Here is a 16,853-nt window from a genome sequence, read left to right on the forward strand (position 1 = left end):
CTGAAGTTTAGTGGCTCAAATTAGGATAAACCCAGTATTTTTCTTTCACCGATGAATTTCAAGATGGTTTCAAACATGAATTATTTAAGACCTCTAAACACCAAGGATCCGTTTGGGCATATCACTAGAGCATATGTTTCGTTTTTGACATATATGCATGCTCCTGTTTCCAGTTGACTTCAAGAAGGTATAAAATGTGCTTAGCTTTAGGCAGATGGTTAATATTTTGCTGAATGGAAGCCAATTTGCAAAGCTGCCAAAGTATATGTGTTAATTAGGAAATATAAGCAAAGATATTAAATCATGATATTTACTTGTAATTTCTTAAAGATTTAGAACAAGCAACTAGAATATGAACAGGCTTATTTTTTTTCCGGATACGCTCTTGAAATGCCTTGTTTGCTTATCAGTTTCTTTCTTGTGTAGGTTTTTTTGGGGGTTTGTTATTTTCTTTCTTTTCCAAACGTTTAAACTGTAGAACTTCGAACTTTGAAGAACATCTTGGGTCTTGTTTTTCCTTTAGAACTGTTGATTTCTCATTAGTTTGTTTCTTACCACGCTTTTAGTAGGATATACCATTAATCACCACCAAACCCCACTTAAAAGGCATTGGCAGCATTTCTAACTTGAGCAGTGAACATTTTGCTCATTAAAAATTGAGAGGCAAGAAAAAAAAAAAAAAGGACGGTTTTTGTAATGCAATGATCCTCTTTGGTTTCAGGTATTGATTTCTTTTTGAGAAGCTCTGTTTCCTCGCTGCCTTCAGCCCTGGCCAAAGTCTTTGTTGATATCTAACGTTTTGATGCCTTTGCTATTGGTTTGCTGTTGTTGCTGTTGCAGACCCACGTGCCCCGTTGCTGCTGCTTTCTTTTATTTGCTTATTTTGCTCCATAGGTTTTGAGGTATGAGAGTCCAGAAGTGTCCTACAGCACACGGCTGTCATAATCGGTCTCAGTTTATGACTGTTAAAAATTACCACTCGAGTTGGCCGTGTTTGTTTGTTTGTTTGTTGTGCTTAAATACAGTTAAAGCTTTATTTCACTTGTTGGCTGGATTTCTAAATGATCTTGATTAATTTTTTCCATTACAAAAATCGGAAAAAAAAAAAAAGGAGCAATCTTTTAAAAAGATTAGCTAATTACTGCTATTGAAGGTTTTATTATTCTGAAGAAGCTACTGAGCACCTTTATTTTCGTGTAAGTAGTTTTTGCTTTATTTTTAGAAGAAGAGCCTGACTCCAGGTCTATGTATTTAACAGATACTAATGTCTTTTTAAGTGAAATCATCGCCTGGTGGGTAGGCAGGATAAATGGCTGTTGCCTTTCCAGCAGAAGACTGGCAGCAGAGTAATCCCTAAGGGAAATGCTCTGAAGAGGCCACTCCTGCAGCAGCTGCAGGTCCTGCACTGGGAACTGCCAGGCACGGGGTGGCTTCTGGAAGTGAGGAGGAGTCTGGCTGATTTTTGGATTTATGCAGCGTGTTTGTGACCCCAGTGTTGCTACAGCAAAGGAGGCTTATCCTCCTTAACTAGGCGAGGTGCAGAGCTAAGGCTGGAGTTCACAACCTTCTGTCACTTGACGTGTGTCCCGTATCGATGTCCCTGTTCTGTCGAAGCTCATTATACAGTTTTACAGATCAATTCCCCCCCTGGATTAACTGACTCCTGCCAGTGTGATTATTGTGCTGTCTGAGGAGAGCTGCTGAAGTCAGCACAGCTGTGCTCCGAGGTTTGGGGGGTACACTCTGCTCCTGATGTCTCAGTGCAGCACTGAGAAGGTAGTTTGCACATCACCACTGAGAAGGGGTTTTTGTTCATCTCTTTCTTTTCCCTTAAAAACAACAGCAAACTTACTACTGCTGCCAAGAGAAATAAATTCTTATGACAAGGCAGAGAAGGGACCCGGTTCATGGAGCTGCTCTGACTCGTGTCCTCTAACAGATACAGACACTCTTCCAAATTTTAAGAAAAAATAATAATAAATTTGAAGATAGAGACAGTCTGGCTAGGGGGATGGTTGCTGAAGTGGAGAACCTGCCTTGATTCTTCCTTCTTCGAAGTGAGTTTCTCCATTTTCTGTGTGGCAGTTTAGAAATCTGGACTCTGTGCAGGAGCAATTGAAGAGAAGTCGCTGGGAGCTTTGAATATTCAGCATTAAGGTCAGCAAGCTTGAGCATGGAATTCAGTAAATTATAGTCCTGGCTTTGATCCAGGCAAATCTGGTTTTGTTTTCCATGTTCTCTTTATTGAGATGGAGGGCTGTGTTCTTTAATGTTCACGGGATATTCTGATGTGGTGCATTATTATTCTCTTTATAATGCAGATATTGTGCTATAAACAGAGCAGAGACCACTAATTGAATAAATATACTTATCTGCATCAGTTCCATGGCAGGTCTGACATGCTGAATGAACAAGATGCTTCTGCAAAAAAAAAAAAAAAAAAGCAGCTGTGTAAGTGGAAACTGGCACATTACATATAGACAGCACATGGGATGACAGACAGCATCTTAATGTTGGATTTTTTTTTTAAATAAGTGTTGTTTCTTCAAGTTTCTGTCATATACCTTTTGTGATCCCAGCATAAACAAGAAAAGACGTGTCATGCTATTTGTTTTAGACCGTTCTCAATCTGCCTTACATTCCAGAATTCAGGGGGAAATTCAGTTTATTTGTTTGTGGTCTGTTTTTTTTTTTTTTCTTTTAGGCAGGTGGATTTGCACAGGATGGGAAGATGAGCTTGGTTCTGTAGGGTGAAATTCGAAAGCAGCAGCAGCAGCAGCTAACAGAGGTGCTGAACAAAGGAGAGGGGAGAATTGGAATTGCTGTGTGTATTTGTGGAGTTAGTCCTGTCTGTTGAGACAGATGGGATAAATATGTGATTGTTGACAAACTCAGAAGAAAATCAGAGATTACTTTTTTACCTGCAGGAGACAAATCTACTGTGTGGATGCTGCCTGTGGAATTTGATTCTGAGCCCATTTCTCAATACAGTCCTGCTTGCATGTGGTGATGGGTTGCTGTGTAATGCAAAGCCCTGTTGTAGATGGGACATTTCTAATTAAGAGTTTTCCTAAACTCTTTTGTAGGTTGTCTTATTCTTCCCGATCATTCCAGAAGGATGAAACTTTCCCATGCAGAAATATTTCCCCCGACACATTGTTGTATGACTGACTGCTTTTCTGACCTTGGTTTTCCGTGGTTTTTGCTGTAGAATATTTTTCCTAATGACTTGTATATTGGTGTGCAGTTGGTACTTAGGTATTTAGAGGAGCATTTAGTTATGATAACTTGTTGTGCTAGGCTGGGTTTGAATTTGAGCAATAATACATAATAATGCACTTAAAAAAACCCCAAAACATAGTGCAGTGTGACTGGCCTGTTTGTCATCTGATGGAGCAATCTTTATAGTTTACTCTCTCCATAGTCACTGGATTTGGGATTAGTATGGCAGCAATAAATCCAGTTTTGTTTTGGAACTTTTGTTGCACTCAGATACCCCAAGAAAATGAGTGAGGAGTTAAAAGCCGTATGGGAAATTCTTTAGCATTTCAGTAAAGAAGGAAATTCAGTAATTTTCATGGCTGAGCGATTATGTAGGATACAGTTCCTGCTCGAGAAGTCAGGGCTGTCTAACTAGGGACTTCTGGTCAGAACTGGCATTGTTTGATACAACCAGCTACACAACCTTCTTATCCTGTAGATTTTGGGATATAAGTGGTGTCAGGGAAAAGGTTTCTTTTCAAGTTAGAAGTGTTGCATGCACACCCCAGCAAAATGGTTTAGTGCAAGCAGTTAACTCCACCTATAGAAATAAGCTCCAAAAATGTCCTTTGGTTTGCTGTTCAGTTTTCTCAGGGTTCTCAGCCTCCTCACAATAGTGTTTTTTCAGCTAAGTGAGGAAGAATGCAACACTTACACTTGTCCTGATTTGTTGGAGCTGATATGTCAGCTTTCTGTGCTGATCTAAGACTTAGCAATGCAACAAAATATCAGGAAGGGCATTAGGACACTGAGAGGTGATAAAGCATCTACAGTTTGAAATAGAAATGAATAATGAAAGAGAAATATTCATGGATTCACGTGTTCCATTATTTAGGTCACTTTGTTGCTAATGCAAGAAGAAGAGGAGTTTGGGGTTTTCCACAGTGAAGCACACATACAAAAAATAAGTAATTTTTTATTCTACCAGAAGAGAATCCATATAAACACAAAGGTGCTGAGGAGCCCTGGAAACTTGGACATCTCTCCTGAGCTGAAAGTTGGCTTTTACTGAAGCCTGAAACACATTTTACAGCATCATGCTCTGTGCTTCAGAAAACTTGACTTCGAGAAACCTGCACTGAGAGTGGCTTTCATTATAAAGAACTGAGAGACAAGGGCAGGCAGTGCCAATGTTTGAGCATTCACTGAGACAGAACCCACAGTTACCTGGTGAGAAGGGGCAGGGAGGCAGTGAGGGGCGATGGCAGGAAGCTCCCTGTTGCAAAGGTGGTAGTTTTTGTGCTTCTTATTTGTTTTGCTAAAGTTTCCTGACTTCTTGTCGATCTGTTGGCAGAGAATACATCATCAAAGGCAAATTGCTATGTAAAAACATTCACAGAGTTGGTGTCAGACTGAGAAAAAGGCAGGTTTAGGAATTGGAATGCAGCTGCTATCTGGGTCACTGGGGATCTGTAGCATGCTGTCTGTGTGAAGTAGCTCAGTAGATGAAGCCTTTGAAGACAGAGGCAAAGATCGGAGAGGGAAGCTTATTCAAAATAAACTTAATTTTTGGCATGTGAAACTTGGAAAAACACTGCAGGTTACTTTGTTGTCTTGAAAGTTGCGTAGTTTTATACTGCTATATCCTTTAATGAATGGGGATTCAAGGCACAGAGCAAATGAACCTCTTTATTACTCCTGTTAGGTTTAATTCCTAATTCATAGATCTGGCATCTGGTGTGCTGTGAGAGCACTCAGGTTCTGTGATCAAGAATTTCCATTGCCCCATAGGAGTTAGTGTACTTTTGAGTAACTCTTTTGTGTTCAGCAGGATGACACTACCAGACCTGGCTCCTCCTACCTAATCCTTGCTTGCCAGAGGTGTTCCAGCACACTCCCTGCATGCTCTTAAACTGTCACCTTCCACACAATGCCCACAAGAAGCTGTATTCAGCAGGTTTGAAAGCAGCTATTACAGTTCTTGCTTTGCTTTTCTGGCACTAGTTGTAGAAGAGAAAACACAAGGTTTGAAAGCATTTTTTGTGCTAGCACACGTTTTAGGGGAGGGGTAACACATGGCACCAGCAGTTCTGTCCAGTGAAAACCTGTATCCTGTGCTGTGAACTTCACAGGCAGTTGTCAGTTGTTTGTAGATGATGTGAAGAAAGTCTCCTTCTCCCATCTCAGCTGGACCAGCTGCTGTAACATTCCAAATGCTTCTGTGTGCTCTCTGTGTCCTTGTCTGATGTAGCTCCTGGAAGCCATCCCAGCAATCCCAGTGTGAGCTGCTGGGGTTGGCAAGAGTGATGTTTTTGCCTGCCTGTGACTGCACAGAGCCCCTTAAGGCTCACTAAGTGAATCCTGATCCTTTCCCCTCGATTTCTTGTCCTTCTTTCTCTTCCCTGAGGTTGTGATTATGCTCCATCATGTGGACTCGAAGAGAGTCTCTTCTGTCTGCAAGACGTCAGACTCCTGGGCACACTTGTCATGATGTGGAAATGAGACAGTTGAAGGAGATGGATTACAGGGTCAGTTCCTCCTGCTGGATTTCCCACATGACCCTTCTCCAGCATTCTGCATGTGCTGTTGATAGTGCCAGGGACCTGAGACAGTGCAGTCCTACCAGTGGAAGAGGCAAGAGGTGGCCTCTCATTGAGATTACATAGAAATAAATTGTGGCTTCTGGTGGGTTAGAGGGCAAACAAAATCCTGGCCCTTTACCTTCTGGTTTTCCTAGTCCCATTTTGAAAACTCTGGTTGTTTTGGTGTGGGTCTTACCTGAGCTGCTGGCAGCTCTAAGAGGTGAAGCTGCACGTAGGGCCATAAAGCTGTGGTGGGGAGTGTCAGGGTTTTGTGTGTGTGCTGAACATGATGCAGTGCTTATAGGTGCCAGTGTCAGGCACCTATTGAACCCTGTGCATTAGGAGGTCATGAAGCAGCAAAATACAGAGAATTTGGGAGGGAAGAGTTGAATTTAGGTGTTGTTTCTTTGTTCATCTGCCTCATCTGAAATGTTTTCTTGTATTCAACATACTTTTATTTCTTTATTTATCACGATTCCTTTGCCTGTATTCAATGACTGAGCTTTCCCAGTGCAGTGTACACATAGCTTTCAGGTTATTTTAGTTTCAGATCTGAGCAACCCTTTAGTGATTTGACTTTCAGAGTCATCATTATTATTGTTTTCATTGACTGCAGGTGTTACGGAGTAAGGCCATGCTAAATAAAATGTATCTTTTTCATCCCATTTCCTTAATAAAGCATTGAATATGCTTCAAATTGTGAGCCTCAAATTATGATAGGATGATGATGTTCTGGTAAAACATCCAGCCAGATTTGCCTAATGTATTAAAAGTAGCAGTTGAAACAAACCACAATCAAGTGAAGATGATTGATGTTGGCTTTTCCCTCTGTGTTTTCTGTGGTTTGAAAGTGCCTGAGGATCTAAAACGTGCTGGGGCAGTTTAGGCTGGAGGGAATATCAGGAGCATCCCAGTCCAACCTGCTCCAAGCGGGGTTGGCACTGAGTTCAGACCTGGGAGCTCTTTCCTGTCAGGCCATGAAAGGCTTCAAGATTGGAGAACCTCTCTGGGCAACCATTCCAGTGGCTGTTTATCCTTAGAGAGAAAAAGAATTTCCCTCCTGTCCAGTCAGATCATTCCCTGTAGATTTTTACTGTTGCCTTTCGCTGCCCTGCCCTGCATTTTAACAGAGAGCTTGGCTTTCTCTTCTTGGTCAGCTCCTGGGTGGTAGGAGATTGTTTTTTGGGTCCCCCAAAGCCTTTGCTTTGCAAGGTTAAACGAGGCTCATGTCTTTCATGTACTTTCCCTGATTCATGTAAAGTAGAAGGAAGTGGAATTACATCCTTTGCTGTAGATTTGAGGCTGTTTTTATAAATATGATGCATACAGTTGGCTCAGTCTGTTGGAACAGATACAAGTGTGTAGCATGGTTATGAAATTTGGCAAGACACCAAATTTATTTATTATTAACAATCTGCATGGGCAAGGCTCCCAAATGAAACTGGTTGGAACGTTCTCATGCAAGTTATTTTCTGTGAGGTGGCAAATCTGATTGATAATTTGTCTGTGCTAATGTGAGCCTAACTGGAGAAAAGGTCAGTGGTGGCAAGATATTTGAAATTATAGGCCACTTTGCTGGGATGAATAGGGAGGTGCTTGCCCCTTCCAACTATTGTAGACTCTGATGGAATTATGAAGAGTTTTTTCATGTAACTTTGGAAAACATTTTTCCTCTATTTCAAAGTATATTTCATTAAGGGACTGAAGAGGAGAAATGAATAATTTTACGTTGGGTAAATGCAGGACATCAGCAGAGTGTGTTTTTGAACAATAAAAGCTGTTAATAATATGAATTAGGCCTCGTGATAAATATCAAAAGGACTTACTCCATTTTTTATGTGAGCAGGGGAGAAAACTTACTCTCACTGGGCTGCAGTAGAGATTTGCTTTGGATTATGGACCACTGATGTTGAGAAAATCCTCTAATTAAATTGAATGGAATTGAGACCCAGCAGAACATTTGTGAGATCCTGCATAGTTTCGGTGCAGTGTTGGGCAAAAGAGTCTGTTGTGGCTGTTTGCCTTTTAATTAGTTGTCAGGTTCCTTTTCCCCCCATCTGTGTTTTTGTTGGTTTTTTTCCTGAGCACAGTATAGAAAACCTGGCCATTCATGAGTCTGTCTGCTGGATTCCTCAGTGTTTCATGGAACACAATGTCTCAGGAATACTGAAGTGGATTTGTTTCCCCCCCCAGTCCAGCTGGCACAATATCAGAGGTGCTGAATGAATCTCGAGTATTTGTGGGGAAGGAAAAAGTGATAACTGTCCTGCTTTTAGTCTTAGTGTCAATGAAACCATTTTTCTCACCCTAGAAAGGTTTCCATGGTGCTAAGTTGTTTTCCAATTACTTCCCTGCAGGACTTTGGCCACTTGCTGAGAAGGGAGAACTTGTGTGTGTGTGTTGGTGGTGCTCGTGCTGGAGGCAGCACAGCTGGTGGGCAGCGTGTTCATCCATGACAGCTGTCCTTTGGCTGGATCCTGGAGCCCTTCACCTGGTGCTGAGCTGTGGGCAGGCAATAATGACTCCAAGCAAAATCATGATTATGTTCAATTTTGACCCTTACCTGGATGGCATCCTTGTAGGCAGAGGACTTCTACTATTGTCTTGATTCAATTGTTTTGCTTTATGCTGTGATCTGATTTGACACAACTTTTTCTTTTTTATTTTTTTTTTCAGACTCTTTTTATGGCATCCAAGGAATTTTACTTATTTCAAATTAGCAAGAATTTGCCGTCGTTTTTCGAATCCCCGGTGTCGCATTTATTGATTTGTGCTTTTTGATCATTCAATTCAGGAAACCCAACTCCAATGAAAATTCATGTGTGAAAGAGGCTGTGGCTTGTTGGGGGCTCGTTTTGGCCCTGCAATCTGGATTTCCCAACTAGTGCATTAAAAAATTCCCGTCCCACGTGTACAGAGCCAAACCTGGGATGTGTTGTCCTGCAAACTTTGATTTCTGTTTTCTCCTTCTGTGTCTCTACAAACGGCCTTCCTTCAAGGGGTTGGGTGATCTTTTCCCATAAGTGAAAGACAGACATTGCTGGGATGTTGCAAATATCTTTCTTTAAGCAGGAATGTGAGATTTTTGCAGCTTTGGGGGGGGGGGGGGAAGTATTTTCAGCCAAGAATAGTGGCCACTGAGTTATTGAAAATGAATTCCTGAGTGCAGCAGGGCTTTTCCTTCCTGATCAGTGAGTAACGTTCCCTTATGCTTGAATTACTGCTTGGTGGGTTGTATTAGGCCAGAGAGTTTATGGACACATATCTGTGTTAGGGTTTCACAGCATTAAATGTCATATTTTAACAGGGTATTACTTTTTTTTCTGTTATCTTGTTCTGCAAAATTAAGGAGATGTTTGAAATTGCACAGCTTTTTGGTTTTTTTCAGCTAATTCCTCTCACTAACCACCACTTAGAATTCCACAAGACAAATCCTGTACCTTACCCATTAGGATAAAAAAAACCCAAAAAAAGATGATTCATGGTACAAGGATACTCGAATATTCTTCCTGTCTGAGTATATTGACCATTAAAGGGATAGTTTGACAAATCATTAGAAATTCTATGTAAGAAATGGTCTCGTTTTGTCAAGGAGATGCTGCTGAATGATTTATTTTTTTCCATTTAAATAATGAAGGTTTAATTGTAAAGTTGCCTTAATAGGCACTTGCCCATTTTTCTTGAGGGTGTGTGATATAGTGTGGGTATTTAAAATAGCATATTTAAAAGAGAGTATTATGCAGATTTTAGTTTTCCCCTTCTGTACTTTTTTTCCCAGTATTCTGTAACAAAGTGTGAATTTTTAATGTTCTTTCTTTTTCATGCCCTCAACTCTGATGCAAGGTAAAATGATACTGGTAGTCATTTAACAAAATCAAAGAGCAGCATTACAGGTTTAGCATTAGCTGGTGGAGTAAACTGAAATGAAAAAAATAATCTTATAATGGCCTCTGAAATGCCTGGGGAAAGCTGTTCTATTTTCTAGGCCTCAGGAGCTCTTAGTAGTATTTACTTGCTCATTTAAATCTTCCACTTGCAAATTTGTCTTAATTTGAAATAAGTTTTATATAAGATTTTTTTTGTCATGTAATACCGATAATTTATCCCACTTATCTAGAATTGCAGAGAACAATATTTAAATAATATTTAAAGAAGTGAAGCAGCATTTCATCTTGTCTGCTGCCTATCTCTCTTGCCCCAGGAAGATGAATTTCAGCTTCAATCTTCCACAGTAACCACAGTGCTGAGAACCAGGCTGGCTGATTCAACAGCACAGCAGCAAATAGAAATGCAAAGTTGCTATGGTAATTGTAATTCTCAGAGGTTTATTGTATCCTGTGAGTTCTGTCTGGGGGGGGGGTGAAACAGTCTGATTTTAACATGTCAGTGGAGTGAAAAAGGCATCTAATGTTGAAAAAGCATCTTGCAGCTACTTACCAAATGAGTCCCTTCCAGCAGGTACACGTTATACACTTAAAAATGTTCCAGATGATTTTTTTTCATGACACATACATGGCATAGAGGACAAAAAAAAAAATCCCATCTAACCTTCACAGCTGCTTGCATGTCTGAATTTCATAGCTCTTGCTTAAAAGTTCCTTCCTATTTAACACATCTTAGAGCACTTGGAAGTGTTTGGGGCTGTGTTCCCACTGGATGGGTGAGTGAGTCATTAGCAGCTTCATGGATTAGCCTGCTGACATTCTTGTGCAGTTCTTACAAGCATGATCCTTCTGGAAAGGTGTTTATCGATTATGCAGCAGTAATAATGACTGATACAGCCTGTAATGATCTGGTTTGTTTTATGGATTTTTTCACGACCCTAATTTCATCGATATTTGGTTCCTGTCAGCATTTGTGGTGTGATTATTGTGCTTACTCAGTTTCTTTATGCATCTGGCCTGAGATCTTGGTTAGAAGTGTAACCACTTCTAATGGCAGGACACAGCTGTTGGTCGTGGAAGAGGGTTGGTTTCATTTATTTATTTCAATGACTCGTTAAATTAATCCATTGCTGTATGCAACAGGAATACCACACATCTGCAGATTGAAAAAGCTGAAATGTTAATTTGCCTGTGCACTAGTACAGATTTTGAACTCTGAGGCCATCCAGATCATAAAATAATCTAAATCCAGTAAAATAATTGACAACATTAAAAGTTTGCATTTTTTTTTTGAAATGTGGGGGGGGGGTTAAATTTTTTTTAATGTGAATTCAAGGTAGTGCTCTGTATCTGTACAAGTGTGTCATGGAATGAGATAGGTGGGATGCAGTGCAGTGTCTGTTGGAAAGTACTGGGAGTGTCTGAAATCTCTGCCTCTGAAGAATTAGCTCACACTGGGCAAATATCACATGGAAATGTGAAAGCTCAGGTTTGCCAGTGTTGAATGTTGGCCGTGGTTAGTCCTGATTAAATTTAGTCTTTCTTTTAAGTGGCTTCTGAATTGGGAGGAACTGATTCCAAAAGTTGTGGGGAGAGCAGTTTATTGATTTACACTGACATAATACTTTGGAAATCATTTCAGTGCCTAAGTACTAATGAGGCATAAGTTAATATTTCTCAACTAAGATTTGAGGACAAGATTTCTATTAAGATTTTTTTTTGTCATTTCCTTTACCTCCCTCTTTGAAAAGTGAACATCCTGGTCCTTTTGTTATTTGCTTAAGATTTGTGTTTATATATGCACACACACATACACACAGAATGTAACCCCCTGAAATATGTTGGTATAAAAGGAAAATAATTATTCTGTTTAAGTGAAAGAAAGGAAACAATTCTTCTGCTGGAGTGAAACAAAATTGTTCTAAGCAAAGAAATTCAGCTAGCAATGTTGGGGTTTTTTGTTGTTTGTTTTTTTGGGGTTTTTTGTTTGTTTGTTTGTTTTGTGGGTTTTTTTGTAAAAGCATCAGTAAAAATTGAGTGTTAATTCTATGTAAAGAAGTGGTGCCAAGTCTATAAATATTTTTGCTGGGAAAAGTCCTACAAGGTATGACTGAGAAAAACAGTTTCTTTTGTGTGCTGTGTGCTGGGTTTTATTCTGTCTTAATTTATATCTCCTTACTTCCAAAATCCCTTTTAAAAGGGAAAACAGCCTTGTTCTTATCTGTAAAATAAATTAACACTTGCTCCAGTATGTCAGTCGATGGTCAGCTTCTCCACACTGTCTGATACAGTTTTATTATAACGTGAAACTGGATTTTGGGTCTGTTTTGAACGAAATCAATAATTAGTCTTTGACCTACTAATTTACTTAGAACCTTGAATTTCCTCTGGATCATGTGCTAATTTGCTAGAGGCAATCCCCTGCAGTTTTTCACTCTGCTGGATTAGAAGTGTCCCTTTAAAGTGCTCATCCTGAAGGGTTTGATTCAATGCATTTAATTTCATGTAATACGTTTATCACTCTTTTTAGTTGGAGGCTTGCAAACAACAAAAAAAAAACAAACCCAAAACAAAACCCTCATCTTTAGCAAAGTATTGATCTTTCTTCATGATCAGTGACAAATATGACAGGGACTCGTCATCCCAGAGATTACTGCAGGATGGGATGAATTTTGGGAGGAAGGAGACTGAGCTGAGCCCTGCCAAGAAAAGGAGACAGTATGAAAAACAAGAAGAAATAGGAAGTGGGAAAGAGAATTTTCAGAGCACAGTGGATGAGCAGAGAGCAGACATTTTTATTTGTGATGGTAGTAGATGTAGTATGTGCTTGAGTGCATTGTCAGGAACGAGCTTCTAGGAAATAATTTCCATTTTTTTTCTTACCCATGTACAGATGCTTGAGGACTGTGGTCTGTATGTGCCTATCACAGTGTATGGTAGTGAAGTAAGGAAGTGTTTCCATGTCAAACAATGCTTTATTTGAAGCAAATATAACAAAAAAAAAATGTTTGAAAACCTCTCAGTGTTAGAATATAATTGTTTTTTTTTTTCCAGCAGAACTCATCAGAGTGGCCTGATGGGTGGCAAATCCGTCGTGTGGGTAACAGTGTGTTCAAATTTTGCCTAATTTTAATCTGTTAAAGTTTCTCTTGACTATGAAGTGCCTGCTTGCTGGAGACACCTGGATCTGACTACATTGGGTTAAACTGTCTCCTGTAAAATAACTGTACCAGCCTTTCTCTGTGTAAAAGGCACTGCTTGTCCCCCCAGGACGCAGCCTTAGCTCCTTCATAATTGAGATTTTGTTGATGGCTTCTGTGGAAATTGGACCAGAAATAGGGCAGTTGGGAATACTGTGGTGTCCTACTTTCCCAGACCCTGTTGTGCTGCTTTGTCCCTGGAAATTGGTGATGTGTTCTGTGTCGCTGCAAAAAATTTTGGCCAAAGCTCTTCTTTTAAAACATTGTAATGCAAAATCCAACATTAGGATGTATATTTAAGGGAGTGCAGAGCTACAGAACTGCACTGTGTAGGTTGTGTGGGTTGGTAGTTCATATAGAAATGCAGCAAATGCTGATTAGCTCTGGGCTCTGGTTTATTTAATATTTAATTTTTTCCCAATACCTTTGCACTGTCTAAAAGCAGTTTTCTGTAAGTCTCTGTAGTCGAACAGTATTGACCAGCACCCCTGACATGTGGCAGTAAAACATCAATATATTTTCTCCAAAGTGCATTTCAAGGAGCAGCCTGTACTTCCTTTAAAATCAGAGCAACGATGCTGCCATTCTGCCCAAAGGTCAACCTAATCAAGGGCAATTTTTAGCTATTGTTGCCATTGGGTCTGTCCTTACCAGTCACTTTGGGGTTAGAGTTGCTTCTCTGGCTGGAATGTTTTGTCTCCCAGAGTTATTCTGGAGAGGGGTGGTGCAAATTTAACCTTCTGCTGAGTGTGAGAATGAAACTGTGTCAACTAGTTGTCAACTTTGAAGTGTTTTCTTTTTGTCAGCCAGGTGGAATGATTATATTTATATTATGTTTATATCCCAAGTGTGTGTTGTTCTTATCTGAATCTAAGGTTCTCTTTTCCCGAGAAATTGATTTTTACAGCTGGTTAGATATGTCCTGAGTTTCCCCAGATCTTTTGTGAACAGTGTAAGGTTCTTTGTTTCTCAATTCAGTCATAGGTTGTTGAAAATAAAATAGATAGATTGTACTTAAAACTAACTAGGAAAGATAAAATTTCACAGGGCAAAACATTTGTGGTGTATTTTTTTTATTTTAGTTCCTGTGGCACTTAATAGAAGAAAAAATATTTTTCTGCTATTTATTTTATGCTAATATTTTAAATCAGAGGAAGAGCACATAAATAACATATAAACATCTTTATAAGAAATCACATAATTACTTTTTAAAATGAGATATTGTTTTCAATTTGAGAGATAGAATTGTTTGTGTGGAGTTAGAAAGGTCTTTATAGATGTATGTGCCCATCTGTATTTCGGTATATAAATGACTGCCCGGAGTATGACAGGGTAAAAGAACAGTGATAGCCAACAAATTATGGCTGCATTTGGCTGTGGGGTTATTAATTAGATTTGCAGGTTATTTGATAGCTACGAGAGGCATAATTGAAAACTGGTCAGAGCTCTTACCCTGCTATCTGACAATATCTGTCACAGCACAGCCATAAAATAGTTACTGGAGTTTAGGGGTCACCTATTAGGGCATGTTAATGCACTCTGCAAGGCAGGAAAATCCACCCTGTGTCAGTGCTTTGGGCATTAATAAAGATCAAAGGTAACTGCAGACTGAGGGTGTGCTGTAGGGAGGAGGGCTTGGGCCGGCATTAAATCATCTCCACAACATCACAGACGTGGATTTTTTAATGAGCTTTAAAGGCGTAACAGGCTTTTAATTTTTCTAGATATGCTTTTGTAGTTTGTCACTGGTGCTGCTGCAGTTTTAAGGGAATTTTAAGTAGTAATGATTGGTTTCTGTGGGCAGGAGGATGGATTGCTTTTACGTGGCCTTTTTTATTTACTAAAGACAGATGCATGTTGACTGTGTAGTTTATATGTTTCATTGATTTCCACCCCCCGTGGCAATAGCCATTGCAATGCTGCATCTTTAGTAAAACCTGATATTCTTAGAACACGTGGTTTCTTCTTTATGGATCAGTGCACAATTCGCACCCCTAATTGTATTAAGCCAAAAAATGTGGTGTTCTATGAATGTAAAAGATGAGAAGAGGATTGCTCAGGAAGCTGAGAGCAAGCAAATTGCACAGCCCACATTTTCTCTACCTGGTTAGTGGGGAGCCTGACAGAGCTGTGTAGGCAGTTTCCACGAAATTCATGGAAGTGCTTGCCTTTTCTGACGGGGGTTTAAACACCTCTAGGCAAGGGTGAGAGGAATCTCCTCCGAAGGAAGGAACTAATGAATAATTTAATTGTAGTTACTGTCCAATCCATAAGCTAATTGCTTAATTGGGTAGTTGTCTGTGTGTTTGAGAAGAGTAACTGCCTCCTTCACGGTGTAGAACCTTTTTGGCTATAGGGAGATAAACAGGAGAAGGGATTTAGGACTGGGTTGCAGGATGGGTAGGAATTGTTCCGGGCATCGCCCTGCGTGTGTGTGTGTTCACTGCCATGTCTCACAGTTAATGACACGTGAAGTTTGGAATGTATTGGTGCCTGTATTGGCCTTGGCTGTGTTAATTAAATCTCACATAAATGGTAACCAGACGACACACTTATCTGCAAGGAAGAATTAAGAACAAATTACACGGGGTATAATAGAGATTTTTCACGCTGTTACGTTTGTACCCAGCTTGCAGTTCCAAGCAGTTCTTTGCCTTAATTCTGGGATATGAAGCCAGATTCATATCCAAATTCATATAACACCAGGTATTTTGTGGTGTTACTCAGAGAAATGAGGTGTCATTTTAATGGCCAGGGTGTTTCTTGAGTACATTCTCTTTGTTTCCCTTTGTGTATATAACTGCTGCAGTTGTGTGGATGTTTTCAGCCAAGGTTGTAAATGCTGTAGGAGCTGGAACTTCCAGGGAACCTGCCAGGAGAGGAATCTCCTTCCTCTGAGGCAGCACAAATCAAATTAGGGAAGACTGAGTTCTTTCTTCTAATTGTGGGAGTTCTGTCAAATCTGTTTAATATTGAGATACAGCTGACCCACTTGTGTTTGTCACGTGTTAATGACCAGGAAAAAAAGCACAAGTTTCAACTATTGTTTTTTTTGCAACTGAAATTTTTTTGGGGGTATATTTTAGTGTGATTAAAATATCCAGTGGCAGCCACTGTCATATTTGAGACTTAAAAGTGTCCTTAAGGACTTGCAAATTAAGATCTTTGTAAATCAGAAGTCATGAGTGTTAATATGACCTTGTTAACAACTCAGTGCCATTAAATGTGTGATAAATTTGCACGTTAAATGCATACAAAGGTGTGTGAGGGGGTTGGTTTGAGGAGAGAGCTGGTCAAGGGATATCAGGTTTGGAAAGACACAGGTCAGGGCTGTAGGACCAGCACTGCACACACAGTCTGAGCTCTTAGGACCTTATGGTTGTTTTGCTTTTCCCTAGGCTGCAGCTACTGGTGGGATATTCTGTGGGATACTCTGGTACTCTCCATTTTATACAGAACAATAGTGAGTGTGGCTGTACCAGTGGGAAGTTGTTGTTATTATTGGGTTCTGACTTTTTTTTGACTGGGATTTTTAACCTCTAATTTCCCAAGCATTTGGATGGAGGCATAGTGTGTGCTCGTGTCTTCTGTACTGTTACTGCTGAGGAATGGAAAGATTCAATTAAAAAAAAGATCTTTCCAAAATTATTGCACACAAATTTCGAGTGACTTGCTGGCAGAGTATATTCTACTTGATTCTAGAAAATCCAAATGATTTGCTCATCTGTATTACTTGCAGGGAGGACACAACTCCCAGCCATCATCTTGTCAGGAAGGCTCTTGTGTTGGCACAAAAGATAAGGGCAAAAGCACCAAGAGCCAGGGATTGAGTCTCCTTTAATCTGTGTCTGAACGTTACTGGGCGTGAAGTGAGTGTTTTGCACTCGAGGAGCTGCAGCCTTCGTGTGACAGTCACACCCGGGCAGGGTGACAGTCACACCCGGGCAGGGACTCCTGCAGAGCCTTCGCTGCAGAGCCGTGTCAGG

The 16,853-nt window shown here is 40.1% G+C and overlaps 1 protein-coding gene across 1 annotated transcript in view; it reads left to right on the forward strand.

The window, feature by feature from the left end:
* Positions 1-16,853, forward strand: part of FAM171B (family with sequence similarity 171 member B) — a 34,692-nt gene that overhangs the window by 842 nt on the left and 16,997 nt on the right. The window lies entirely within an intron of this gene.

The sequence above is a fragment of the Chiroxiphia lanceolata genome, chromosome 7 (genome assembly GCF_009829145.1).
Source record: "Chiroxiphia lanceolata isolate bChiLan1 chromosome 7, bChiLan1.pri, whole genome shotgun sequence".
In the NCBI taxonomy this organism is placed as follows: Eukaryota; Metazoa; Chordata; class Aves; order Passeriformes; family Pipridae; genus Chiroxiphia; species Chiroxiphia lanceolata.